We start from the raw sequence: 27,413 nt of genomic DNA, 5'->3' as shown, positions 1-27,413 counted from the left end.
ATCATCACTTAGCAGGATTATCAAAAATGAACAAAATCCCAAGATATCTAATCTTGATTTTTTCAGTTTAATTAATATGTCATTCATGTCATCATTTATTTGGTTTATAATCTCTTGACCGCCACATAGCCTGAAGCAGTATCACTCTAGCTGAAGGAGAACAGAAAATAAGGGATCAAATAAAAAAGCTTTGACCTAAGTTTTCTGTCTGTCACTGCCACGGTAATTTTAATTTGATCTAGGTGCACCTAGTATTTAAACATCCTTCCTAATTTGATTATCAGCAAGTTAAAATACGGAGTTATTTACCTGCATTTGTGTGCCGTGTATGTTTGCTTTGGTGACATTTCACAGAAGGCATGTCTTCAAAAATATTAATAACTGCTGCCTAGTGTCTTAATGAACACAAGCTAAATAAATCTAGCAGTTTTTATTTACTTTCCATTTGAATCACAGCTGTAAGAGGAGGCAAACTTGGGTTTTTGGCCAAAAATTTACTTTAAGCTGAAGTGGCCAACAAGCAAACCCTGAAGGTGAGGAATCCAGCCTCACAGGGACAATTAATGTGCCCTTGCAAAACTCAGAGGTATGGTTTGAAACCTTGTGCCTTCTTTGGAAACCTTCCCCTTTGTGCTCCTCTTCCTCGCATAGCAGTATTGTTAGTCTGATCTCTGTTTATTTTTCAGATGCCCAATTTAGAAGCAATCCTCTAAAATATTTATGACTTCTAATACTTTCAAGTTGTTCAAAGAAGCAAGGGAATGAAGTTTAGGTCCTTGGAGTAGCCATTGGCTGTGGCTGAAGTCAGAGGAGTTGTGCCAGGTACCAAACAGGTTTGTGGCATTTGGCATTTTTGATCTAATACTGACTTCTTGGTTAGTACGCTGCTCATGCGAACTAATAGTTGAAATATTTTTTTCTCTTAGGTGTGATTAAAGATTGCTTTAGGGTCTTATCTAACAGCAGTTTGCTGAATATTCTATATACTATATTTGGACTGTGTTCAGACTGTCTATTCCTAAATCCTTTCTTTGGTCATCATTTCTGCTTTGGTTTGGTATTCTGCAGTAGGTGATCTGAAATGACCCTTTGTCACATGTTCTGTGGCTGATGGGGTATGACAGTGGCTCTCACCCAAACAGAAGAATGATGTAGCTTGTGGGTCTAAGGCTCCAGATTTGCAGAGGGCGAGCACTCAGTGTCGTAACGCAGATCATCTGGGCAGAAATCCTTTGTCAGAACGAAGAAGTCTCAGCTGTGTGCGGATTGTCCTATCAACTTTCCTGCGGTGGCAATTGGTCTCACAGGACAGAAACTTTTAATTATACAATATACCATATCAATGCAGTCCTGTATAAAGCAGTATGTCTTCTAAATGCATTTTTTTTCTCATGCTGTATGATAGGATATCTGGAAAGTACGTAACATTGGAACCAAATCCAAGTGAGGTGGCTGATCATTCGCCCCTCTTGAAAGCCTGCATCATGGAAAGATGCATTTAATCATGGAATTTTAAACATGGAAAGACAGTATGTATTAATGGCTTCAGGAAAAAAAAGTATCAAAAAGCATGCACTAGCTGCAGGAACAGGGGCACTAATAGCTTGTGGTAGTAAGCCTTCCTGGTCCTGCAGTAAAACTTGTAAGAACTGCAGCTAAAGCTATGAAACATCCTTTCATCCAGGCATTTTGATGAGACAGGCAGAAAAATGTTACTGTTCTTTGCTTCTCCAAAATCTTTGGTTTTTTCTTTGCTTCTCTAAAATCTTTGGTTTTTTCTTTGCCATTGTAGCAAGGGTTTTATCTTTCAGAATACAAGAAAATTCCAGAAAAAGAAGTCGTTTTTTCAATGGTTGCAAAGCCAAGGAGGCCCCTAGAGCTATGCTGGCTTGCACCAACTGAAGGATCTTGCCATTACTGCCTTAATTCTGATGGAAACAGTGTTCCTGTCTAATTAAACAGCAACTCCAAGTACCCCAAGGTGCTAGTTATCTCCCTAAACATGAACATAGTCAGTAATAGTTTTGATTGTTTTTACCCTGTTCATTTTATGGACTGAAATGACAATGTATAGAGTTGTAAGCCTGCATTTAGGTGAGAAACCATCACAGAAATAAAGTTGGACCGTTAATGAACTACTGGATTTTGCTAGAGGTGGTAGCTAATAGGTTTTGTATACTTGAAGTCTTTAAGTCTAAACTTGCATCTCACAATCATTTATTACAGTTCAGACAGTAGTTTCCAGCTCCACTATGGAGATGGCTAAATTAAATCTTATGGCTCATACTATGCAGGAACCAGACCAGGCAACTGCAACATTTCTTTCCAGCTTCAAGAAGATCTATAAAGAACAATAAACGTTAGTATTCCACATAGACCTAAAGCCCTTTTTGGATATATGATTAAGAACTGTGGAGTTTTTCTTTTTAGGAGTGGGGTTTTTTTTGTTTTTTTTTTTTGTTTGGGTTGTTGGGGTTTTTTTTGGTTAATGGAGTTTGTAACCACTTAAGAGTTATGTTCTATGTCCAGGCAATGGGCAAACAGTGAATTACCACTGAAAGTGACTGGTTAGCTGTAGTATTACAAATATTCCTGATAGGTACCAAATGAAATAAACCATCATCTAAATCTGCTAGCTTGGTAAGATTCTGCCCAATAAAGTGGTGAATAAGAGGATAGAAGTAAAAAATGACTTCTGACACTTCTGTGGTTACTGGCTATGCATGCTAGAAGTATATTTCTTTCATAGGCACCCAAGGGGAAAAACCCACTAGAAAAGGGTTGTTATAATTGTAATTTCAATGTATTTATTTTAATGACTTTCACACTCATAACAGTCAGCACTTGATGTATCTATCCTTCAGCTGGACAAAAAATAATATCTGTAGCCCCATGGTTCCAAAGCCTCTTCAATTACTTTGCAAATTGCTGGGCAGCTTTTATATGCACTCAGTGAAATCATCGAAATAGGTGTGGAAAAAAAAATGGAAAAATAATTTAATAGTATTTTTAGAGTATTTCTTATCCTTCTAATTCCTATCTACTTCAAACAAAATCATACTGAATGAATAATCAAATAACCTTTTTCTTTCTGTAAGAGTGAAGCTTCTTCCTATTCTTACTTCTGCTGATTCCTTTGCATTTCAGGAAATCAGTCTGTCAGCTGGTGTCCCCAAGGTAAGGGGGGGAAAAAATCTAAAAAAAGCAATTGATGTAATTGCTAAATGTGTCATTATTGCCACTGATTTTAAATTTCCACTAATATTTCAGGTCTCACAAAGATGGATTTTTTTATTCCCTTGTATTGTTTAAGTCAGGATAGTTTACTGATTTCCAACCCATGGCCTTCTAACCCAGCTCCAAAATTGTCCACTCTTTTCTCCACTATATGCTACCTAGAAAAGCTGTAGTAAATGTAGTAGTTTAAGCATCTCTGCCTGAGAGGCTGGGAAAAATTCTGTTGAGCCTGCTGAGCTTGATTCAAAACTAGTGTGTAGGTAAAATCTGTGGAAGGACAAAAAGAGCTAGGAGCCTCCTCCTGGAGAGAAGTCTTCCTACACTCGCACAGCCAGCCCAGATACATGAAGGAAGCCTTTCCAAAGCCTTTCCAAGTGCTCTGGCTGGATTCCTCTTGGTGCCCCAGGCTGGGTGACACAGTTTGCAATGTCTCCTCTCCGCTGCTCTAGCGTTTTCCCTTGCATGCGCTTCAGCCTGACCGCAAATGCAGCAGTACTACTCCAACAGATACAAAGAAAAAGGAGAAGCAATGGTCCAGAACATGCCACACGGAAGCAGCTGTAACAACATCAGTGATGGTGTCCCAGGAGGGAAGGATAATTTTTTTTTTTTCTTTTTTTTCAGAAGAGGTGAGTCATTTGCTTTTTGCTTCAGAGTGCTTGTTTGAGAATACTGCCTATGGATTCTGCTGCTGAATTTACTTCCTTCCTACTTCATAGTAAAAAGCAATGGTAAAATATTCCCCAAACTCTTTAGGGTTTTAGATAATGGGAAATTTTGCACTTATTAGACTAAATGAGCCATTTGAATTGCTAGTTCTTCTAACATATTACTTTCCAGATGGGAAACTCTCTGTTGAGTCCATAGCTTTGAAACCTCTCTTCTGGTAGAGAGATGCTATCTATACATGCTGATTTTCAGCTTTCTTTCCGTAGCAGCAGTGACTAGCAAGACTATTTGAAAAGGAGACTTCAGAAAATTCCACTGGGAAGGTGGCGACAGCAGCTCCTTCCTCCAGTGTCACTGCAGAGCCCATGCGAAATGCACAGCTGCTCTGCACATCTCCAGCTGCTACCCTCTGTGAACAACTCCAGATTCTCAGGCTTTCTCTCCGCGGACTTCTTGGGAAGCTTATTTCAGGTGCTCTGTCATCAGTGAACTTAAAATGCAAAGCAATCAGCAGAAATAGTTATGATGTAAAGAATTTGGTGCTGAGAAAAAAGAAGAAATTTCTCAGCTGAAGAATGGCCGTTAGCTGCCAGATTTCACAATGAGCTTCCAGAAGGAGTCAACATTTACCAGAAAGCAAAATATCATCTTGTGTACTAACTGGTGAAAAATAGGTAATATGATTTCATTTTACGCTGGTGTTAATCAGAAGTCATACCGGCGTAGTCAGTGATACAGATTCAATAGTGTGATGCTGAGTTCTGTTTGATGAGAACAAGGAATAGCGTAGTTAACATTTCTGTGAAGTAGACTGAAATAAAAAGGATAAACCTTACTGATGGCCTTAATGCACCGAGTGCTGATCACACATTACGTCTTAATATTTGACTTATTGGCATTTTAAGCGCTGATTGTTGTAAAGTTACGGTTTTCTCTCAATGTAAAGTAAAAAGATATTATAGATGGCTGTTTGCTCTCTACCAGCTCTTCCTAAGTGTCTGTTAAACAAGGAAGAAGCAATTTTGCATGTCATTTTAAGTATTAAATAACTTTAACAAGTGATTATTAATAAGTTAAGATAATGTATGAGAATTTTCTGACTGTGGAACAAGTATATCGGTGTTATTTAATCCAGTACCGAGTAAGGGAAGAATAAACTGCATTTCATCACTTGCATGTGTACCTGTGTCTATGTGTATCTGTGAACACAGATCCTTTGTTGTAATTTTAAGAAACACATGGATGGAATTCCTTCCTCCTTTAAAATTAGTGATGTCTGTGACACGCTTCTTTTCAAAGCACAGTATTACTCAAGAGTAACGCCTTTGCCTTTGCTAAATGTGTAAGCATGTGTTTACACCATGACCGGTACAACTCGCAGAGGTTGGAGGCTCCGTCATTAGGAGCAATGCACCTGGACACCACTCTTCCCTTTAACCACACACTTGTAAACACTCTCATGGCAGCAGATGGGAATGCAATGACTTATTTTCCCTTAAAGAGCTCAGAATTGCTAGCTTTTCATTCTGCTTAGTTATACAGAAAAAATAGAGGTATCAAAGACTCCAAGTGGTGTTATCAGAAATAGCAACATCTGTCTACGTCAAAGCAGAGGGGGCTACGTGCCTCCCTCCTTAAAACCTGCCACAGTATATATAATATAGTATATAATACAGTATATAATATAATATAGAGAGTATAGAATATGTATTTTCCTATTTAAAGCTCCCAGAAAGTTTCCTGCATTGCTTTGGTTTGCTCACACTCATAATAATGCTGAAAATATTTCTCCTGGGCACTGTCCCCAGCTGACTGATCCTGTCACAGGTGAGATGAAGCTGAGATAAGTAGACCAAGAGAGTGTGGGGAAAGCCTTCCCCAGGCGGGCTGAGGTCTGATGGCAGGCTGCCTCCCCACGCCGCTGGCTCCAGGCATTTTCCAGGATGCTGCAGGGGTGACTTGGGACCGGCAGCACAGTCGGGGTTTGCTTTAACTCCCTTTATCAGAACAGGTGAAAATATGGTGCTTGTTTAGCGCCAGAGGTAATTAAAGGAAGATACTGCTCCAACTGAAATTCTGATTTCTTTGGCATATGCTAAAAATCACAGGCAATCCTTAGGGCTGTGAATTGTCATGGGAATGAGTAAAAATGAAGGCTACTTTGCTGTCCGAGCTTCATGCCAGTCTAAGTTTTCAAGACCGTTAGCTGCCGAAATGAGTTGCAAGTAAATGAAAGTTCTCTTTGTGCCACAATTTCTTTCAAAGTTGCCAAACCCACAAAAAGCATATCCAGTTTTATTAGAAGCCTGGAAGATAAGTGAAAAATTAAAAGAGCTTATCTTGTTTTTTAACAACAAAAATCACTCAAGCTTGTTTGAGCCAGTTTTATTGATGTGCTGTAGCCTGTGCTCTTCAGGGATCAGCATGTGGCACTGTATGAAGCAAACAGATGGAGCAGATCAGAGATTTTCCACTTTCCTTCTCAGAACTGAGGAAGCATGGAAAAAATTAGAGCCAGAATGCAGATGGTGGAGAGCCTCATGTGTTGGTTTCATGTGCATTTGCATATACTACACTACATGTATCAAGCACAATTCAGTGGCCAAGGGAATGCTATTCTGCGTCTTAAATTGTCCATCTTTAAACATGCTTTCTCAAAAAATATACCACAAAGAAGGGCAGAACATGCAGCAGGTGCCCTTTAATGGTGTATTAAATATTTCATATATTGTTGATCTTCGCTCATTTGTTTTGCAAACTGGAGCAGCATATAAGAACATGCATTTTCTTAAACAAGTACTGTTTTAAGGACACAAAAATTTCTATTATTAGTAAAGGCATATCAAGTCAGCCAAATTGTGAATTATAAACACATGTGTACAGTAAATTGAGAAAACTCTTCAGATCTGGCAAATTTAGTCTATCATTTGTTGTTTTGCTCTCCTTTTATTTCAATACTTCTTTCCTCTTATGCAGGAAACAGGAACTCAAGTGGGCTACACCCCTGTATTCTCAGCGTACCCTGGTAGCTGGAACAGTTCCACCTGAGCTGGTGGCATTGACTTGACCATGCTGTCACGCACAGCGCTGACACGGCTGGACGTGCACCACCCCTCCATTGCCTCACGCTCACTGTTCAGCCCCAGTTTTCACAATCCTCTTTATAAACTGAAAAAAAAAAATGTTTTATAAAACATAGGAATTAAACACTTCCCCAATCTGCAAAATTGGTTGTCGTCAGTACTCAAGGCTTAGGTTTGCTGAATATTGGAGACAATACTCAGAGGTGTTTACAGAGGAATTTGCCTTATATGAAAAAAAATCCAAAACACTTTCTAAAATTGCAGAGCTTCATCTACTGACTGTATTTCTTATTGGGGTGAATGAGGGAGGTAGGCAGACCCTACAGTGTGTAACTACCTATGCTTACTCTGGTAGCTAGACAGAAATGTTTCAGCACTATCAAGAAATATTTCAGCCCTTTTGTCTCCAACCCTTTTGCTGAACTTTGACCAATATCAGTGTTTTTTGACTTTAATATTAAATATCATGAAAAAAGAAACAAATATCTTCTAACTAACATAGAACTAACAGTTAAAAGCAGTACAGGTTCCCAAGGTTCTTGATAATCATGGTACCAAACTCAAGATTCAGCTTTCATCTTTTCATGGCAGCAGTATGTGATTGTCAGATCAATGTTCCTCTGCATTTCACTTGACTCTTCCCTATCTTTCACTTTTTTGCCATATAAAGCTAAATCTTTCTCCTATTTTCAGCCCTTTGTGGTTGTTCCTCCGTCTCAATTAAATATACTGTAAAGAGGCTGCTGTGTATGAATGAAATGCTTTTCCCAACAGAGACGTGAAGACATGCTCTGTTCTTGAAGTTGGCCAAGAGAAAGTATAGTAACTGTTATAATATCTGGACGAACCCTTTGAAGAAGATACTAACACAGATATGGTAGAACTGGATATGAAGCCCTCAGATATTGGCTTGTTTGGGTGGTGGGAAGATGAGGTAGACACTGTAACATGGCCTTCAAAAGAAGGCAGCTGAGTCAAAGTCACAAAATCCTACAGGTTCAGAAGACTAAAACCAGACTTTTGTAAGCTATTAACTCCTGTTTGTTCTGCTTGAATTGCAGAGGCAGTGCAGACCGAGGCCTTTAGCTCTTCCCTGTGAGCACAGCAGTTAAAGGACTTGAAAACACAGTAAAAATATTCTCCCTCTATGAAAAAACAGTTACATCAAATGCATTGGCATTAGATGCTCTTAAAGGGGGCAATGAAGGGTAGAGAAGGAAGAAGCAGTTGGGAGCAGGAAAAAAACTCCTAAAACTGAAAAGGTTTCTAATACAAGGGCGACTGTTCTGCTTTAAAAAGTCATCATCTTCCTCCTCTTACCCCATCTTGTTCTGCCTCCCCTGGCTTGTGTCAGACTGTGACTGATAACCAGCTGGGTGATGGTTACCGTGGGGCAAAAGCTCTGTTGGAGGAGGAAGGTCAGGGCAAGTGTCCAGGATGGACTGGGCAGCCTTTGAAATTTTTAGGAGGACATCTCCCTACAACTGGTGAATACTGTGGATGCTAAATGAGTGCAGATCTACCGATTTCCTCATTGTTCTCTTTCTGCCTCAGTAAATCAGGAAAGCACTTCCACCTACTTGTTCCTACAGGCAGATGAGAGCCAGCGCAGAGCGGTCCTGCCTGTAAGGACCGTGGATTGCACTCTGAATTCTGTCACTGCTAAGTAAGGGAAGAGGAAAGAGAGACAAGGATAAAGCAAGGCTTTGTCAGGGGACATTTTATCAGCTGATAAAGGATGAGCTATCTGACGACTAGTTTATAGACTGCCTAAACCGCCTGAGATTACTCTTCCTCGGTTTCAGGAATGGGGTCAGTTTGAAGTGTTTGCACAGTACAGCTCTACAGAAGCAGATCAGATTGTGCCCTTGGGCTTGGATCCCAGACTAGAGCATTTTAAGGAGGAGATACTGGTGGACTTTTAAAATTCTAGTTCTCAGGCAGCCTTCGACAACACGACAAAGTTTCTGGTCTACATTTTTCACATTTAGATCATAGCTGGTGTTAGAAAGAGCCAATTTTAAAAAACCACTTGATTCTCACACATGAGACTTCATCAGTCATATCCCTCATTCTCACAGCCTGTCTTCTAGAGGTTCCTAGCTTGCCTATCCACATAGACCATTTGCAGAGGGAGGAGGAAAACACATCCAAGAATAAGCAATGTTAAAGGTCAATGCTTTTCCAGGCCTTGATTCAGAAAATTGTCATTTAGAGATTTTTCAGATTCTGCATCCTCCTATTTGAACTTGCTGAAGGAAACTTCAAGGAGATAAGACTTGGCAATAACAGCAAACAGGTGGGCTGGTGTATGGACTTCCCACCTGCTCGCTCATCAGCCTTCTCAGATGTCATGGGACCTGATAGCAAGGGGATCAGGTAAAGCAACTGCTAGCAGGGCTGCTAACGATGCTCTTTTTAGTGACAATTGGAGCGCCCTGCTTGAGCATTGACTTGTCAAAAAATCCCTCCTGCTATGACACCAGGCAGGTTCTGATCATGGGAGTGGGCCTGCGTGTTGTGGGACAGATGTAAACACTAACATGCTGGTATTTGACTCAACCTGTGAGTCAACCCCAGACCCAACCTCTGGTATTTCATCTGTACGCAATACTTCTGATTGACATAGCCTTTTTTTCAATGACTTTTCCTAACGAACCACAACACATTAAGTGCTGTTTCCAGTTATATATGCATAACATATACTTTAGCTGTAGCAAAGAAAGTAGCATTTTTAATTGAGAAGAGTTTCCAAACCAGTTACATCTAAGGCATAGAGGCCATGCTCTTTTCTTTACTTAAACAGCAGCTGGTGTTACTTAAATGAAAGAACACCCTGATCCCTGTGGTCTGGATGCCAGCTCCTCCAGGGCATGGGATGTCACAGGTGTGCAACCAAGAACCCTGCAAAACTGTTTTTGCCTTTTCTTTAAATAAAATATTTATTGCAGAGTTGCTATAGCCGTGATGTTCCAAGGGCAGAAGGGACATGTAAATACCTTTTAGTAGACTAAAGATTAGGTGTTATGTAAAGGCACTTAATAAACAAATTATTAAAGATATTATCTCTTCCCACAGCCTTTGTTGTATTTGAAAAAAAAAAATTCTAAAAGAATTTGTATTAAAAACAGTAGGTGGCCCACATATGTCCTCATCTGCCCTTACCTTTCCCTGATCTAGAGGATTGATTTCCTTCTACACAGCTTGTCTGTGTCAGCCTGTCTGTTTAGGAGACGTGTCTCAAAAGCATCTTCCATTCCAAGAACTTTTAAAACTCTTTTAATCTTCTTTTGCACTCTAGTTCCCAAGCTGCATAAACAAAATGACTGATATATTGGAGTTTGGACTTCTAAAACTAGCAGCTGGCTCCTATTGCCATTGCAGTCTACATCTACGGCAATTTTCAGTCATTTCATTTTCTATATAGTTACTAGGTAATTCAGTCTACAAGGAAAAACAGTAAGTATTCCCAAATTCCCTCACTGACTTAGACTCCTTCCTTCACCTTAGAAATAAGTCAATATAAAATAACTAAAGAATATTATTATTTATCAATATTCAGACCGATGACTAATACTGAGCAATTCTTGCACCAATTGTAATGCTACAGAGTATGGTTTCCACATCTCCTGGTAACACTGGAAGACTCTGGTTTATAATGCAAGAATTCAAAATGATCTTGAAAAGAAAACATTCTAACAAGGTTAAAAAAAGAAAAGATTAATGGCAATTTGCATGGAAGAAAATATTTTTCCTATTGCTACATCAATAGTGAGTGACACTTGGGTCTGTGGTCAGCAGCATTCTCTGTGTTTACAGATGCGCCAAATGTTTTTGCCAAATAATCTAAAATGTCGCCTGAACACGCCGTGTACCTTCTTGTTCACAGACCGTGTAGACAGAGAACAACACAATTTAAGTGGCCTATAGCAGGTACGTGTCAAAACCTCAAAAGTAAATATACGCAACACATTTCTTGTAGCAAGGCTTTATGGCCCAGTTTGAACACAGATTAACTGGGGGTTGCATTTCTCGCATTTTCTTACTCATTTTCAAAACCCTGCCCTAAATTTTGTTGTGAGGCCAAGGGCGTCACACCAGCAAGCGGAAATGAGAGTGTGAACGGGCATCAAGCAAGCTAAGGATGGGGGATTTGTGATCAGTTTACAGGCAGTAATTAGAGTTTTTTGACTAAGATGAGTATTTTTCAAATATGGAATGAATGCCTATTTCCTTGACGTTTTGGCTGTGTTAACCAGAAGTGGAGGATATGAGGCAAAGAAGTATCTTGGGAAGGCTGCATACTTTGAAAGAATGAGTTACTTTGGCTGGAGTTACTCTATCAAACTGTTGATACAGGTGTAAGTGGCAAATCCTTTTGCACAGGGGGAAGTAGTTTCTGAGATTTCAATCTGCTTTATTAGAGATGTAGTTCCTACTTTAAACCAGTGTAATCTCTCAAGGCTGAATTATCTACTTGCTCATAATGTTTACCAAAGGCACAGACCTACTATTACTGGTCAGCAGAGGAGGAAAGTTGAGAATTTATGACTTATTCTAAATTGCGATCATTTATATCTTGGGAAGATCTGGAAGAGGGGACCAAAAGTGATCTCTGGTGAAAAAGAATTTTCTTTAATTGTGATGCCCTCAGATGGCCAGTGACTGGGAATTTCCCCTGTGACTGTCACCACAAAGCCAATGGCAAGCGAGATTAGCATTTTGTTCAAGGCTTGTCTTGATCACCAGCAGATGAATAGCTTCTGTCTACATTTTGCCAGGCCCAAGTGCTAGATGGGAGAGAAAACGAGCCTGTCTTTGACCAGACCATCTTGGCTTTGTCCCCAGGCCACGTTGCTATAGCAGCTCACAGATTTTCTTCCTGCTGTGCTCTGAGAGGAGTAATAAAAATATGGAATTGATGTGGACACAATTCATTTTCTTTAACAGCCACAAGAGGAAAAGACGGTCAGCTGAGTCTCACTAACAAGCTGTTACACTTACCTGAAAAAGGCACAATGTTTTTATCAGATCTTCCACTGTGAATGAATATTCATCAGTGACTTGGAGAAGATAACTACTTTCATCAACATATTTGCAGTTGCATTCACATGAGACAGTCTCATCTATGAAATTTTAAGTTCCTAGAATGAAAATGAAGAATACGGCATGATGAAGTTTGCCAAGCACCATTTCAATTACTTTCTTGTCTGTTTTGGTTAAACTTAATTTCGTAGGTGCAGCTACATTGGAGGATATTCTCTGAATCCCATACTTCTCCCAAGTCCTTTGCTCTATGAACAGGTATGATGGTTTGGGATCTGACCTGAGCTAAAAGAACACATTTATTTTTCTTCTCATCTTGTTACCAATGGAGAAAGTCTCATTTAAAATGCTAAGCCTGAAATCTCAAAACCTGCCATTTTGGTGGGCTTTGGCACTTCTGGTTAGACCTGTGTGACCTTTGTGTTTATGGGTCTACAAACACTATAACATCATCCTCTTTCTTCTGCTCTACAGCATGAAATCTATATGTTCCCAGTTATAGTGCAATGAGCATTTACTGTCTTAGGCATTTCTAACAAAGGTGATGAAGGACACGAATGCAGAGGTTTTGTCTCTGAGGCACTGGCAGAAGGGACACAAAGGGATGCCGGGCTCCTCTTACATGGCGCCAGCTGGAGCCGTACAGCAGCGGGGAGCTGCTGGCAGGGAAGGAGCCATCCCCAGGGGATACCGCAGGGACACAGAAAGCACCACATGGTCGCCCTGAGCTGCTCCTACAGATCACTCTGGAGACGAGCATCAGGGCAAACAACATCATCGAGGCCTGAAGTCCTGCTTCTCCTGGCAGAAGCAGGACATCGGCGTCAAACGGTGGCTGCAGCCCGGGGATGCTGCAGATGAGTGAGCAAGTGCCGAGCACTCGCACGGGGAGGGACCTTCTCCCTGTGCCGCTGCTGCTGCGGCACTGATGGCCACTATCGTTCTTCAGTGAGGGCCTTCAGGGAGATAAATTGTTTGCGGCTAAAATGTGACTGATATGCAGCTGCAAGTTTCCCATGCAAAGCCAAATGATGTCCAGTTCAGAAATTGGAGCTGTGGTGTCTGGCAGGCTGTATACTCCATGAGTTATGACAATTAATTATGAGCAAGATTTGCAATTCCTTTGGGGTGGAGGGAGAAACTCACATCAGCATTTTGACTCGCACATATTCTAAAACGTCCCCCACTGTAGGAGGACTGAATCTTATCTTTCCAGGCAGATAATGAGTTGTACCAATTAAAGGAATACAGGACACTGTTGATATCCGAGTCCAATGAAAATAAGTGAACAAAGCAAATAAACATGCAAATGAAAAAAGATCTGATATGGCATGCTGTAAAGTTTAATCCAAATAAGGCTAAGAGTGGGTCCTTCATGGTGCTTCATCGACATTAAAAAATGTAGTTAAGCCGGTAAATGTACAACAGCTGGCAAATACTATGTGCCAAGTCTTATTTTAGATTAGTAAGAAAAAAATGAGGCTTATTAAACTGCTGCTATGATTCCCAGGACAGCCAGTTGGAGATTTTAGAACGTCTTCTTCTTTCTGGTGCTACTAAATTAATGCACTTCATTAGGCAACCTGCGGCTTTGTAAATGAAAGAATACACAGAAGTCATTGGATTGATGGAAACAAAGCAAACAGAAACCTGAGAAAGGCAAATAGCCCATCCCACCCTCAGTTAACATAAACCGACTGAGTAGCAGGCATGAAAGCAGTTCACTGCATAGATGTTGTTGTCTCTTGCACAGACAGGAGAATGTGACAGTCAGTTTAATAACCCCTGAGAAGTTTTAATTAAATTTCTGCTTCTAAATACTACCCATCTGCCTGCAAGTGGCATCCATTTTAGAAAAGCTAAGTATAGAGTTTTAACACCCTGTAAAAGTTATAACAGATTTTTTTGGTTGGTTGTTGTTTGGGGTTTTTTTTGTTGTTTTTAAAAACAACCCACTGAAAATACACCCTGCAGAGAAAATAGCAAAAATATTATTTCTGGGGACTCAAGTATTTTCTTTTGTTTGTTTGTTTCTTTGTTTTCTATTCTTCCCTATAGAAATGTTAAAAAAAGTTTAGGTTAGGACTGTACCTTCAGTCACTGCCAGATACATGGAAAACTTTTTTTTTAAAGACTGATTTAAATTTCTGCTGGGATGAGCAGTGTAATCAGACTGCAAAATGACTGATGGAAAGGAGCACAGGACGATGATAATGCTAAACGTGTCACGCTGTGAAGGAGTTCCCGTGAGACTTGTTATGAGGTTTGGTTTTGTACAACCTCACTGATGTCTGAGTAAAGGCACCGCACGGGGAAGTAAAGAAGTTTCTGTTTTTTCCATGTGATAAACCTCATGTATCCCCCATCTAAAGGAAACTCAATGAATGAAATCTCCAGTGCTCTGAATCTGCAATCTTCAGCACAGGGCAAGCTCTGTGGTCACTTGACAGTTTTGCTTGTGATGATGTAGAGGCGGTGGCTGAGGGGCTCCCTTGGTCCCACTGGTAGTGCTGCCTGGAGTGCTTGCCTGTTCCAAGCCTGGATGCTCTGTCTGACCTTCCTCCTGTGGGGTTTCTCACCTTTATCTGCTGGGTTTTGGAGGGGCTTCATCTCTCTATAGCTTTATGGTGGTGCTCTGAGATGGCATGATTTCATTTTTTTCAAGGAGTAAACAGCAATGTTGGGGAATTTTCCTGGAGCGCCATCCACCTCAAAATTCTCCATCTCTTTGCCTGGCAGAGGTGGATTTTGCCCACCTCCATTTGGCATGAGTATGCCTTGCAGTTCAAAGGGTGATTAGGCAGAAATATATGATTATAAATTCTGGGTTTCCTTTTTTTATTTTTTTAATTTGAGTGGATAGACTATGTGCATGATAGTGAATTTAGGACATTTCTCTAAGATGTTTTAGAGAGTGCTTGTAGCAAGGGCTATGTGTTTTCAGACATAAATACAAACACGACTTAAACATCCTTACATGATATCTTGTATTTTTTCCTTGTTTTTATTTTCTTTTTTTTTTTTTTTGGCTTTACAAATCGATAAACTGCTAATTGTAGAAATGTGGACAGGAAATAACAAAATGAGATTCAATCTGGAGAACCGTGGGCTGGTACATCAAATGGAAAAAATAATTCAAAACATATATATTCAAGAAGAAAAATAAAAGACAATTGGAAAGCAGTAATATAGAAGAGACCTAAGGGTAGCATTAGACAGGAAATTACAGAGCCATTTCAAATGCAATGTAGTAATAACTTACATGGAATAAGAATAATAATAATATTTTATCCATCTGACTGAAGATCTCAAAATGATTCATAGGCTTCATACATTGCAATCATTTTGCCCATCGCTGGGAAACATTCTTCTTCAGGGTGCTTTTTCTTACATGTTATATTTTTGCTGCTTTTAAGTCACATGGTTGTTTGTAATTATATTTTGCTGCTCGGGTCTCTGCTGCGTGCGGGTGGAGGTGGTGTCAGGACTCCCAGGGCTGTTGGAGGGGTGAGGGCAGCGGCTGAGTTTTGCTGTAAGCCACGTTGGCGTGCTCAGAGCAGCTGCTGGTAGGAATCACCCTTCAAGGGACCTCCCAGTTTCCTTTTAAAGCTGCCTTAGTTTTGCAGAAAGCATTCAGCTGGAGCTTTCCCTAGAAAGTCGGTGTCCTGGGCAGCCCCCTGCCTGCACGCAGCTGTTCAGGGAGCCCCGAGGGAGAGGAGTTTTTCCTTGGTGGAGGTTTTCAAGCAAATATTGGGTTGGTTTGGAGAGAAAAATGGCTCGTGCCAGAACATCATGGGTTTATATTTTACAAACAGAGACTAGCTTTGAGTGATTTTGTAGCACTTGGGTGATCCATGAATAGAACTCATTAATTATAAGCTTAACAGAGGATCCACTATTATGTGTTTTCAAATAAATGCAGTCTAATTTGTCATTTTTTTGGGGTGGTAAGCTCTTGCTGGGTGTGCTTATTCTTAATTCAATATTCATAAAGCACTGTTTGCCTAGGTGGATATCTAAATCAACCATTCAGAAAATAGCACCAGGGTAAACCTGATGAATAGTTACCACAGCTATTCTCTGCTACTTCCTGGCATTTCAGTTAAGGTTAAGGACCGCTTTAAAATGCCTTAGTTTTCTACAGTCATTCATTTTATCCATAATATTCAAATTATAAGAGCCTAGTTTTCTTCTCATCAGCACTCCGTGATTTTATTAAAAGCCTGATTTAGCTTAAATGCACAACAATGTGTTGTAGAGCACTCACAGGAAAAGACTACTCACTTTCTACTATGATTTTTCCAGAATCCTTATAAGCAGAGATACTTTCTACAAACAAGACAGTAAACATCATTCTTGAGGAAACACCCAGGGCTCCATGATAACAGCTGCACGCACACCACTGCAACGTACAGTAGAAGCTGTCAAATGGTTTGTTCTGGGGTAAATGATTGCTCTGGCTCCCTGATGCTCTGCGCATCCGGAAAAAATGTAAGAAGGAATATTTCCAAATACAGATATGAGCACTTATCGTTTCTCTACTGGTATGTACCTCCGCATGTGTCTGCGTACTATTTTTCCATTTATGTAATGGGGATTTTCCAGAAGGAGGTATTCACCACTGAAGTATTCAGATCCTGTGGCTGCAGGTACAGCCTTGGAAAGAGCCCAGATGTTTCCAGCTTTTGTCAGTTCCTGCTCTCTGAATTGCTTTGGACTCTTGCTCCAGCTCCTACAGCCAAGCTAACCCAACGCGCTGCCCTTGCGGTTAGTAAAGCAAAAGAATATCATCCTGACGCTTTTCTGCTGGGATTGCTTTGGAAGATACAATGAGCAGGGGAAAAATGCATCTTGCATGCTGAAAAAATACAGCAAACAAGGCTTCTTATGCCCTTATATAGAGAAAGGATACTCTGGAGTGCTTGAAATACACAAAATAGCTGTGGGGGGCCAGGCTGGGCTCTGACGTGTGGATGTCATCGTGGAGGGTCTGCTCGAAGGCTGCTGGCAACGCTAGCACCTGCCAGAGTCACCCCTGGCTGAGATTTGGAGGTTGTGCTGACAGACTCTCAGTAGATGGAGAAATAATTTCAGGGCCGAGTGATTAAAATGACATCGCTTTGCCGAGACATTGCACACAATGTATCTTCCAAGCTTGCTGAAGTATTACCTGTAATAGCTTTACGGATCCTGCCCCAGCTCCCTGCCCAACCCAGTAGTCCAGAGTGTCCTGTCTCATCAGTGACATGCACAATCTTAATCTAGTCCTGGGTTAATTAGTAAAAGCACCCAAATGCCCTCTACTGAATGATGGTGCCACTCCTGAATGACAGTGAGAAAACACTGCGGAATTCTTTCTAACTACATTAGTCACTGACTGGCCAGGGGAAAAACAAAGGCTTGAAAATAATTTATGGAAGAAGTCTTATTCATGTCTACATCTGATTGCTGATGAATCAAAGTCAAAAAGAAGAAAGGCTTGTTGACAAATAAGTTCTTCAACACTGGGCTGAAAAATAAGCAAAGAAACTGTTCAGGTGCATGACTTAAATAACTTTACAGGTCTCCATTTTATTAAATGTAGGGGAAATAAACATTTCCTGGGAGGTGGCTGTATGGCTTTAAACTGAATTTAGGCCTAAAATTAGGATTCTTTTTTTTTCATGAAGGATTGTTAAGAAGTAATGATTTCGTTGGGCAGGAGTTCCTGGTCGGTAAGTATTTCTGCTGGATTTGAATATCCAGACCAAATATCTATATCTACAGTGGCTCATAGATGCATCAGATCTGAATTCGTCTGATAGCTTGGAGGTTTGGGGTCCACTGAATGTGTTGGTTTGATTTTGTCTTTAATCTCAGTTTTCTGATTGGGAGCTCAGTATAGAGAATTGCACATGAAGTCAGAGTGTGTTTGTCAGGCTGTGCGTTTTGATAGCTCTGGTGCTACAATGCTTTAAGTCATATTTTCCCCAGTTTTGCTGCCAGGTTGAAGCATTAATTACTCAAATATTTGTAAAAGGTTTGTTTCTAAAGATATTAAGTACCCACACATCTATTTTTGTCTTATTTTTATCTTTTTTTGAATATTCTGTATTTGCTGTTGGAATTTGTTTATCTGAAAGATCTAAAATCCACAGGATTAGTAAGTAAATTCTCTTTCAATGGGGCAATTTATTTCTGTATGCTTAACTTTCCAGCATACCAAGACATCATTGCAGGCTCTTGCTGAAAATTATTTAAAGTAGCCCAACTTTGCTTACTTCCTTTTGACATTGGGGATATTTCTGAGATGATTGTTAAGCTAGGCATAATACTAACAACGTTTTTGTCCCCCGTCTCTTTTTTCAGCTTGGAGTAAGTGGAAATTTGACCACTTAGTTCCAATTAAAAAAAAAAAAAAAAAAAGATTTAGCTGTGCGACCATGAGTCAGTCTCTCTATTGTACTTTAGTCTGGGCGCTAGGAAGCAGAGTTTCTTGATCTTGTGCTCCAGCCATCCATCTAGTACACACATGAGAGGTGTTCAAAATGTTCAGATGGCAGAACCACCTCTGACATAGGTCTTTCTGCCCTTCAAAGTGACCGGTGCCTCCAGCCTGCAGCAGGGACCTGGAGCAGTGAAGGAGACTATTCCCAGGAGCTACAGGACTGGCACAAAGGACACAGGAGTGGTACAGAAGGTGACAAGCAGGACTGTGGAACAGCTTCCTTCCCAAAACTGTTGTTTAAAATGTAGCTCAGGTCATTATACTGGTGGTGTCAGCTATTCAGGTGTTATACAGAAGGCATGTGACTCACTAAGCCCATTCAAGAAAGTGGATATAAGAACCTAAGGCACGCTCTGCTGGGCTTGATGAAAGACCTGCCTAGCCCAGTACCCTGCCACTGGCTCAAACTGGATGCCAAGGGAAGCATGTAAGGGCAAGACGAATGTGTGACAGTGCTTGCCCGCTGTGTTTTCCCAGCTTATTGTGACAGAAGGAGTTTCATAGCTGTAGGCAGTATCTTTGTTAGCCACAGCCCTTGGTGGCCTTTTCTTCCAATGATCTGCCTTGTTGCTTTCTAAACCCCTTTAAACTTGTAGCTGCAGTAGCACTTTCATAGCTCAGGGAGGAATTTCCCCAAATCAGGACTGGGTGATTGGGCACACCATTCAAGAAGCAGGGATCATATGGTTTAACATACAGGACACGCATAGCATTACAATCACCTGAGGAGAAGGGCCCTGTGAAGGGGGAACCACTCACGAAGCAAACTGGCAGGTCCAGCAAGGTGTTTAACCACATTCCTCTCACAGCGCCGTTGCTCTGAGGGTGAAGAGAAGCCATCATACTGCAGGGTCACTGGTGCAGGTCCTGCTGAGTGCTAAGTACCCCACAATAAAGTGAAAAGAAATAAACACCCGATGTATAAAGAAAGAAGCGTCACGAGCGAAAACACTGTATATTTGACAAAATTCTTTGAAACTTGAGTTCGTGTGGTCAGATTATTTCTAAATATTCTGAACCACTCACCAACCCACTCACTTGTGACCTGTGGTGAATAAGTACTAGAATAAAGTGAATTCAGCAAGTGAAATTGACAGTGTCATATTTTATGTCTTTATCTTTTCACCTGTGCATTTTTCTGTAGGCCACAAACTCTTCAGCAATAAATCATACATCTTGACCTTAGATGTCTGTTCCTGTAAGTTAACCTCTTTGGATAAATACTGCCTATTAATTTTGTCTGTTTTGTTTTTTCTTTTTTTTTCTTTTTTTCTTTTTTTTTTTTTTTACCTGTAGTGCAATTTGCAGTGTGGTTGTCCACTTTTAACACCACATGTGTTCATGTTAAGAGCTTGTCTTTCCCCACTAGGGAGGAAATAGAGGCTCGGTGTAAAAGCTTTTAGCTGTGCTTTCCACGCAAAACCCAAATGCATTTAACCACAGCAGAGAACACAAGGCCATGTGGATGTTAACATATTTAAACAGCCTCCCAGCATCCCAGGCTGCCACATCTTTTCTGCTATGTTTGCCCATGAAAACTGGATCAAGCTGGCACGTGTTGCCATCATTCTTTCTTCCAGCAATGGATATATTTATTCAGTTTTATTCTCCTAATCCTTATGGCCAGCAGCAATTCAGATGGAATGATTCATTTGAACATCTGATCTGAAGATAAAATGTTGGATCCTATTGAAGATTGTATCCCTTGGGGCTATAAGGTTTCCCAAGACTGCAAAACAGAGGTGTTGTCTCATTTCTCCAGTTCCCTGTGGCTTTGGATGCACTCAGCAAAATTGCCAATCCTTTGTTTTGCTATTCTTCCTATAGAGTAAAAAACCCATGGCAATATATTTAGCAGCGGCTATAGATGCCATTTTGATGGCAGAAGAGCTGTCCTCTTTTTAGCAGTTCAACAGGGCTTGCTTCCTCACTTATCGAAACTATAAACGGAGTCAAAATAATGTCAGTGTTAGTAATACATGTCTTTAATCAATTCAGCTTAAAATTACACGGGTTCCTAGAAATACCATATGAACACCTAAGTTGCTGAAATAATAGCTATCAGTGCAAAGTGAAGCACTCTGAAGTTTGGAGAGGTTACAGGAAAGCTCTCATGTGGATTGTTGATGTGTAAGTTAGAAACCAGATTTTAAATTCTCCTGCTCAGCTGCCTAAACTCTGGATGCCCAAACACCACTAAGCGCTGAAATTTTTACTCCAAAGTTCCCCAGGGGCTTTCTGTGCAAATGCAAACCAGCTTGGCATCTGTCTCACGACTCAGTAATTAGTAATTACGTATAGAGAAATACCTAATGTTATATCTGTGCTGAGTACTCCCAGGGGAGCATCTTTACTGCCAATCCATCTGTTACGCGAGATGGCGGCATGGGGAGAGAAGGCAGCAGTGTTGTGAAACTGTGAAACTTTTGTTGTGAAACTGTGTTACTGCACAGAGCAGGGGAAAAAAAGAAGTAAGAATCTGTGCAACACGGTGTGTGACAAACCATAAGGACCAGAAATCAGGTCTTCTCTATTTCCTTCACTCCAGATGATTTCCCTGGTCAATAGGCTCCCGAGTCATCCCACTGACAACTCATTTCCCTCCTTCCTCATTTCTTTTCCCATGCCCTTCCTTGCTACTGCCCGCTCCAGTGCCTCTCTCATCCTCACATACTTCCTTATTACTGGTCTTTCACTTAACAGCTCTCCATGACCAGGTCACTGCTTCTACTGTGTCTTCACATCCCAAGCATTTAAGCAGTGGGATCTCAGAAAGCAGACAGCTCTCACATCCAAACCCATGAGAGCGGGCCCTTTATGGTACAGTTGTGTAAGAGGGTGAAGACTCAGTGGAGAAACTGCAGACCAAGTTCCAATAAAACTCTATTATCCATGGGAAATAGGATTTATCAGGGGTTTGTAACACAGGGAATTAGTGTTTTTCCTAGGGACTGCAAAAAGTACATCCTACATTTTACCCTTCTACTAAATTCAAGTCTCTCCTTCCTGCTAAGCAAGCAGAAGAATTTCCCAATACAAATGCCTTAACAAAATTTCTAATGTAGGGAGAACGTGTATTTTCCCTTGACCTTATCTGAGGCAACTGCCACAGCTGGGTTTTTAAAGCTTGCATGCGAAAAAATAAAAAGGAATCGATTTCCCTGTTGGCCTAAAAGTGCACAGAAACTGTGTCTGCTTAAGTTATTGGCAAAACTGGGCATTGACATCTTCCGCAAAAATGTTTCAAGAAGATAACACTTTTTAATATAATCCTCAGGATGGATAGTGAAAATGAGTGCTCGAACCATGTTGATTTAGGTAACGTTTGTCACATAGCACTGGACATTATGGCTATTTCCATAGTGGTAACAACCTCTCTGAAGTGCGTTAACGGAAAATGTGTTCCAGACTCCGTGTTGCTCACTTCTGCATTTTAATACATTGAATCATCCCAAATGGTATCAAGATGCATTCTTGCAATTTTCAGGCTTTGCCTGCTGCTTTAACAACGTATGCGCCCAGTACAGTTCAGCTGTATGGATTTCAGTGAGAGGTGGCAGGACAAGACGACCCATCACAGATTTGTGCTGAGACTAGAAAAACTGAGGATGTGCAATGAATTTCTGTACAAGGCTAGAAATATAAAATAATAACTCCCCCCTAAAATACTGGAGTTCTAGAACAGTTAAAAGGGCATCTTCAAATCACATTGACAGATGTGTGAGAGTTGGGGTTGTTCAGTGTGGAGAAGAGAAGGCTCTGGGGAGACCTTATAGCAGCCTTCCAGCACCTAAAGGGGGTCTACAGGAAAGGTGGGGAGGGACTTTCTATCAGGGAATGTAGCTATAAGACTAGGGGTAACAGTTTTAAACTGAAAGAAGGTAGATTTAGATTAGATATTAGGAAGAAATTCTCTGTTCTGAGGGTGGTGAGACACTGGAACATGTTGCTTGGAGAGGTTGTCATGCCCCATCCCTGGAGGTGTTTAAGGCCAGGCTGTATGGGGCTTTGAGCAACCTGGTCTAGTGGGAGGTGTCCCTGCCCAGGGTAGGGGGGGTGGAACTAGATGATCTTTAAGGTCCCTTCCAACTCTGTGTTCTATGATTCTGTGTCTGTATTTTAATGAGCAACACTCTTCAAAAGAATATCAGCAAGGAAAAAATGATTTGGGGGTGGTAAGGTAAACAAGGGGTGTAACGCTGTTCACTCGGGCAGTGTGAAGGTCTTTGCTGAATTGGTTTTGTGCCCCGTACGCCTCGCTTGGCCGCCCCCTCGGCTGGTGCGGCCTCGCAGAAGCGGAGCCGCGTGCTTTGCTTACTTCCCAAACATCTGCCCTGGAGGATGTTTTTGTTTGCGCCTGCCCCAGTGACGCGCCAGCAAGGGCCTTCCAGCAGCCTCCTCGCCTGAGTTCGGGCTGCCGAGAAACGTCTATCTCCTCCCCAGCTTCCCCTCCTGCTCACAGCATGGGGGGACCCGCTGGCCTCGGTGGCAGCATGGCCGAGCCATGGGGCAACCCTGCTTGGGGGCACTTGGGGGCTGTATTTTCCTGCCCTCTGGGCAGCAGCGACGGGACAGGGCTCAGTCTCTGCCATGAAGCAGGAGCTTGCTGTGACTCAGACACACGGCGGAGGAGGAGGAGGCTGTGCAGCACAGCCCGGCGCTGCAGGGGACAAGGACACGTGCCCTGGCCCGTGTCGGCACAGCGGAGGCGTGCTGGGGCTTGTGCAAGCTGCTCCTGGCTCCAAGAGAGGGGTTACACCAGCGTGGCTGGCAAAGCAGGGTGTCCCAAGCCTGGAGGGGGTCGCAGAGCCAATTTGTCCCCCCGGGGCACTGGCACAGCCTGGCCCAGTGTGCCGCCCTGTGCTGTTGCCAGGGAGTCCACGGGCATTTTGCAATATCTGCTCTCAGTCCCAAACATGGCAACAAATCTTAGATAAGGGGGTTCAACAGCACTCGGCACGCTGCCTCCTTGTTTAGGGGGAACTTCTGCTATTGAGCTGGGTTTCAATGGAGTCAGCTTTGTTTAAATGCAGGAATGTCATAAAGAGAGTATTGAGGAGCGGAGCAATGCCGGGCAGAGCTCTGGCGGCCGTGGGGCACGAGGTTTGTATCAGGGACACCAAACGGGGAGGGAAACCACAGTAACGCCGCTGTGTGTTTGTTCCCTCACAACTGCAGGCATGTCGCTGTGTTTCCTCTCTGTTTGTTTTGTTGCTTCCCCTCTAAACTTTTTACATCATCCTGGCTGCTCTCCCGAGCTGTGTGGCTCAGCGGGCCGCTTTGGGCGCTGGAGTCCTCCCGTTCCCCTCGAAGGCGAGGGCCTTAAATCGTGTTGCCATGGGAAAGGGCTGTTTGTTACCTATTGCACCGGGCTGCCCAGCTGGGGGAGGATAGAGAAATGGTATCGGTTAAATCAACACGCTGCTTGACAAGTGCGTGAACTTTTGTTGTCTACACTTTGGGGGGAAAAAAAAATAAAAGGCGGATTTTGGCTGCTTTGAATGTGCTTGAACTGGGCAGTGCCCATACCACAGCTCTGACTCACCTGCTCGGCACTGCCGGGATCCCTGGGCTTCTCCTTGGAGATAAAACACAGCGCTCCATATTACACCTCTCAAAGCAAAAGTGCCTTAGAGGTACTGGAGAGGGTGACTCCCACATGGCAAAGGCCAAGGACCTGGGCAGAGCATCCCTTCACCTGGCGATTTTCTCGGTGGTGCTGACAGCCCGGCAGCTCTCCCTGCCTCTGCCGCTGCCGCTGGGTGCAGAGGATCCGATCACACCAAAATCTTACTGTGGAAATTGACTTCATGCAATTAATAAGAACAGGAAATACTTCTTGTTTTCTCTCAGGAGGGGAATGTTAAGTAGTGGCTTTATCTTAATTTGTCAGGCTTTGCCCTAGGGACCAAAATTAAATGGCTGGAAGCCAGCAGAGGACTCGAGAACTGAAGCATTAACACTCCAATAAATAAAAAAGAATTCATTTTAATTAGTTTTCCAGCTGAAAAATAATGAAGGTCTACATGCCAAAAAGCTGTAATGGAGTAATGGAAAGGCCTGTGCTTATACAATAGGGTCTGATTGCAATCTCAGGGCTCCGTTTGTATTCGTTTGTAGCGTGAAACAAAGGAAGGTGTTTGGATTCTCTCTCTTTATATAAAGCCTCTGCTCCAGCACTCTGGGCTGGTCTTCAACCAGGCTTCCCACAGTCCTGCTGCCAAATCTACAAAATTTTCCTGGCTGACATTCAGGAAAGTACTGCTCGGGCTCTAGGATGGAAAGTTAAAAGACTTTGCCTGGATACACTGAAACATATACAAACAGTGCTTGACGTATGGCGTTGATTCATCCTGCACAGGCTGTCCCTGCTGTATCCCCAGGGGGAGAGAATTGTAAAGCTCCCTAAAATCACCTCAGTCGCTGGTGTTAGATGTTAGCGAGAGGAATCATCTTAAACACTCGTGGAGACGCTTCCCTTTGGGGGATTAGCAGCGTGTAGCCGGACTGTAGCACTCATCGGATCCAGAGTGGTTTTAGCCTGGGATAAACAGCTCAAATGCATTAGAAAAAAATAATCCTATGGTCAAAGATACCGTTAGTCACTGTGAGTAAGAGGCTGCTCTGACTGTTGGAGGAGTGATAGACATTTAGATGCTCAGGGATCCTGTTGCATATTGAGGAGGGCTAGCACAGCTTGAGCCACAAGCTAGTAGTTATTTACTGTATCGCTATCCAATTAGTAACAGATACAAAAAAAAATAATTCTCTGCTCACTGAAGGGTGGAATAGGAAATGTCTCACTGCCATGAGCAGCCTAACGGATATGTGCCTTGTTTATAAAATCACATTGTGTGTATGAAGGCAATTATCAGCTGGGCAAACATACCCCTGAATCTGCCAGGCGATCACCTCAAGGAAGCAGGATTTTGGAGGCTATTTCTGTGGCCGCCCCGCTGTGCTGGTGTCCAGCGAGGAGCTGTGGAGCAGGAGCAGGGGCTTGTCCTGGAAGGGGTGGCACGGGGCTGTTTCAGCCCCCGGGATGCAGCCACCTCTGCAGAGGGAGCAATGCCCACCCCGCTCCTTGCGGAGGAGCCAGCTGCAGACTGGGCTTGGTTCCTGCCACATGCCTCAGCTTTTCTATTTGCTTCTCTATAAAAGACTTGGACATATAAGGGCAAGAATTTACCCTTTGCTCATCATTGCTTCAATCTACCTTTTGCCCGCAGAGAGCAGAACAGTTATGTTTTTCCCCACTCAAAGAGTGCTCATACTCTCTGCAGTCAAAATGACACCGAGGAAAAGAGCCCAATGGAAAATCGGCAATCATCCTAAACCAGGACCCCATGAGAAAGCACAATGTATAGTATTGTCCATACTTGGGGTTAGAAAAATGTGAGTTATGCAGCAAAAAGCATCAGACTGGCTTAAAAATGAAGCAAGGTTGGTTTTTTTTTGCTGCCTGGCATTTCCAGGCTTTAGGTCAATTTGTCAGATCTTCTTGATGGCTGGGAACTCTCTTTAAAGTGAATTCAGAGTTTTCTGGACAAACTGTGTAGTTCTGGAAGCTAAGACTCCCCAGATATTAACAAACATAAAAAAAAAAAATAATAAAATGCCAGCATTGAAGCACTGATGTTGGGAGCAATCCACCCATTTCCAGTTTGTAAGCAGTCAGTTTGGATTGACTTTCCCCGTGGCAAGCTGTGATGGAGAACAAAATACTACTTCTGTACTGGTATTCCTGCAGCAAGGGGACAGGATTCTTTCTATGTGAAGTTGCAACATGCAGAAATCAAGTGGAAAGAGATAATTGCCACTTACTAAACCAAGCAAAAGTCAGTCGGTAAAGGAAAAAGTGTGTGAAAGTTAAGGGATAAGAAAAATACATTTATGTCACATATATTTGCCATATTACAAATCCCAAGAGTCATCAGTATGAAGCAAATAAACAACCCTACTCATAAAGTCAAAAGAGATGAGACATTAGTTTATAGTTTTACTTGGTTATGTTTAAATGGGGCGTTTTATTTATTTCTTGTGCAATATTGTTTATACGTGATGTCGGTACCCAAAGTTTTGGATAAGAACCTTTTTGTTTAAAAATTCAAAATATGCAAATAAGAGAGTCAATAGATTTTGAAAAAAAAATATACCCACATGTTTTTTGGGGGGATAGAAGAGATCTTCAGATTACCCTACCTGTCCTCTGTAATGCAAGCCAAAATGTTTCATCTTGTTATTCTGTAACTAATCCAACAACTTGCCTTTGGTTGAAGTACATATTCCAGAAAGGCGTCTGATTACAGATGTGAGCAGACTGATAATTCACCAGTTTATGTGATGGTTTGTTTAAATAATTATGTATCCTGATTTTTTTAAAAAGTTATATATTTGTTTGAATTTGTCTGTCCTTCTGCTGGTTCTTGTTATGTTTGGCCTCTTAGTACCTGGGAATGTCTTTCACTAAGATGTTTATGCTCATGTGTGGCAAAAACACATAATGATTTTTCAAGGCTAGTGTTTTTCTCAGGGGAAGAAAATACAAAATAACTACTTTTGTATTGGATTGGACTTACCTGTTATGGGGAGCCTTCTGTGTCATGTGTATGAATTATCCATGGGACCCACATCTTCATGTCACCTTCAGCTCTAGAAAATCTAAGCCTTAAACCAATATGTAACAGAAGATGTGAAGGGTTATCATTTAAGTCAGTGGCTGCATCATTCAGAACATGTGTCATCATAGACTGAAAATTTAGGAATAGGGCAAACCAGATTAAATGCCTTCTTGAAGACACAGAGGTCAGTTGACCAAACTGCCTGGCTGTGAGACATACTGAGAGTAGATGCATGGCATGGCATGGCATGGCACGGCATGGCATGGCAGT

This window comes from Charadrius vociferus, unplaced genomic scaffold, assembly GCF_000708025.1.
Source record: "Charadrius vociferus isolate BGI_N301 unplaced genomic scaffold, ASM70802v2 scaffold906, whole genome shotgun sequence".
NCBI classification, from domain to species: domain Eukaryota; kingdom Metazoa; phylum Chordata; class Aves; order Charadriiformes; family Charadriidae; genus Charadrius; species Charadrius vociferus.
Note: the sequence above shows the minus strand (reverse complement) of the source record.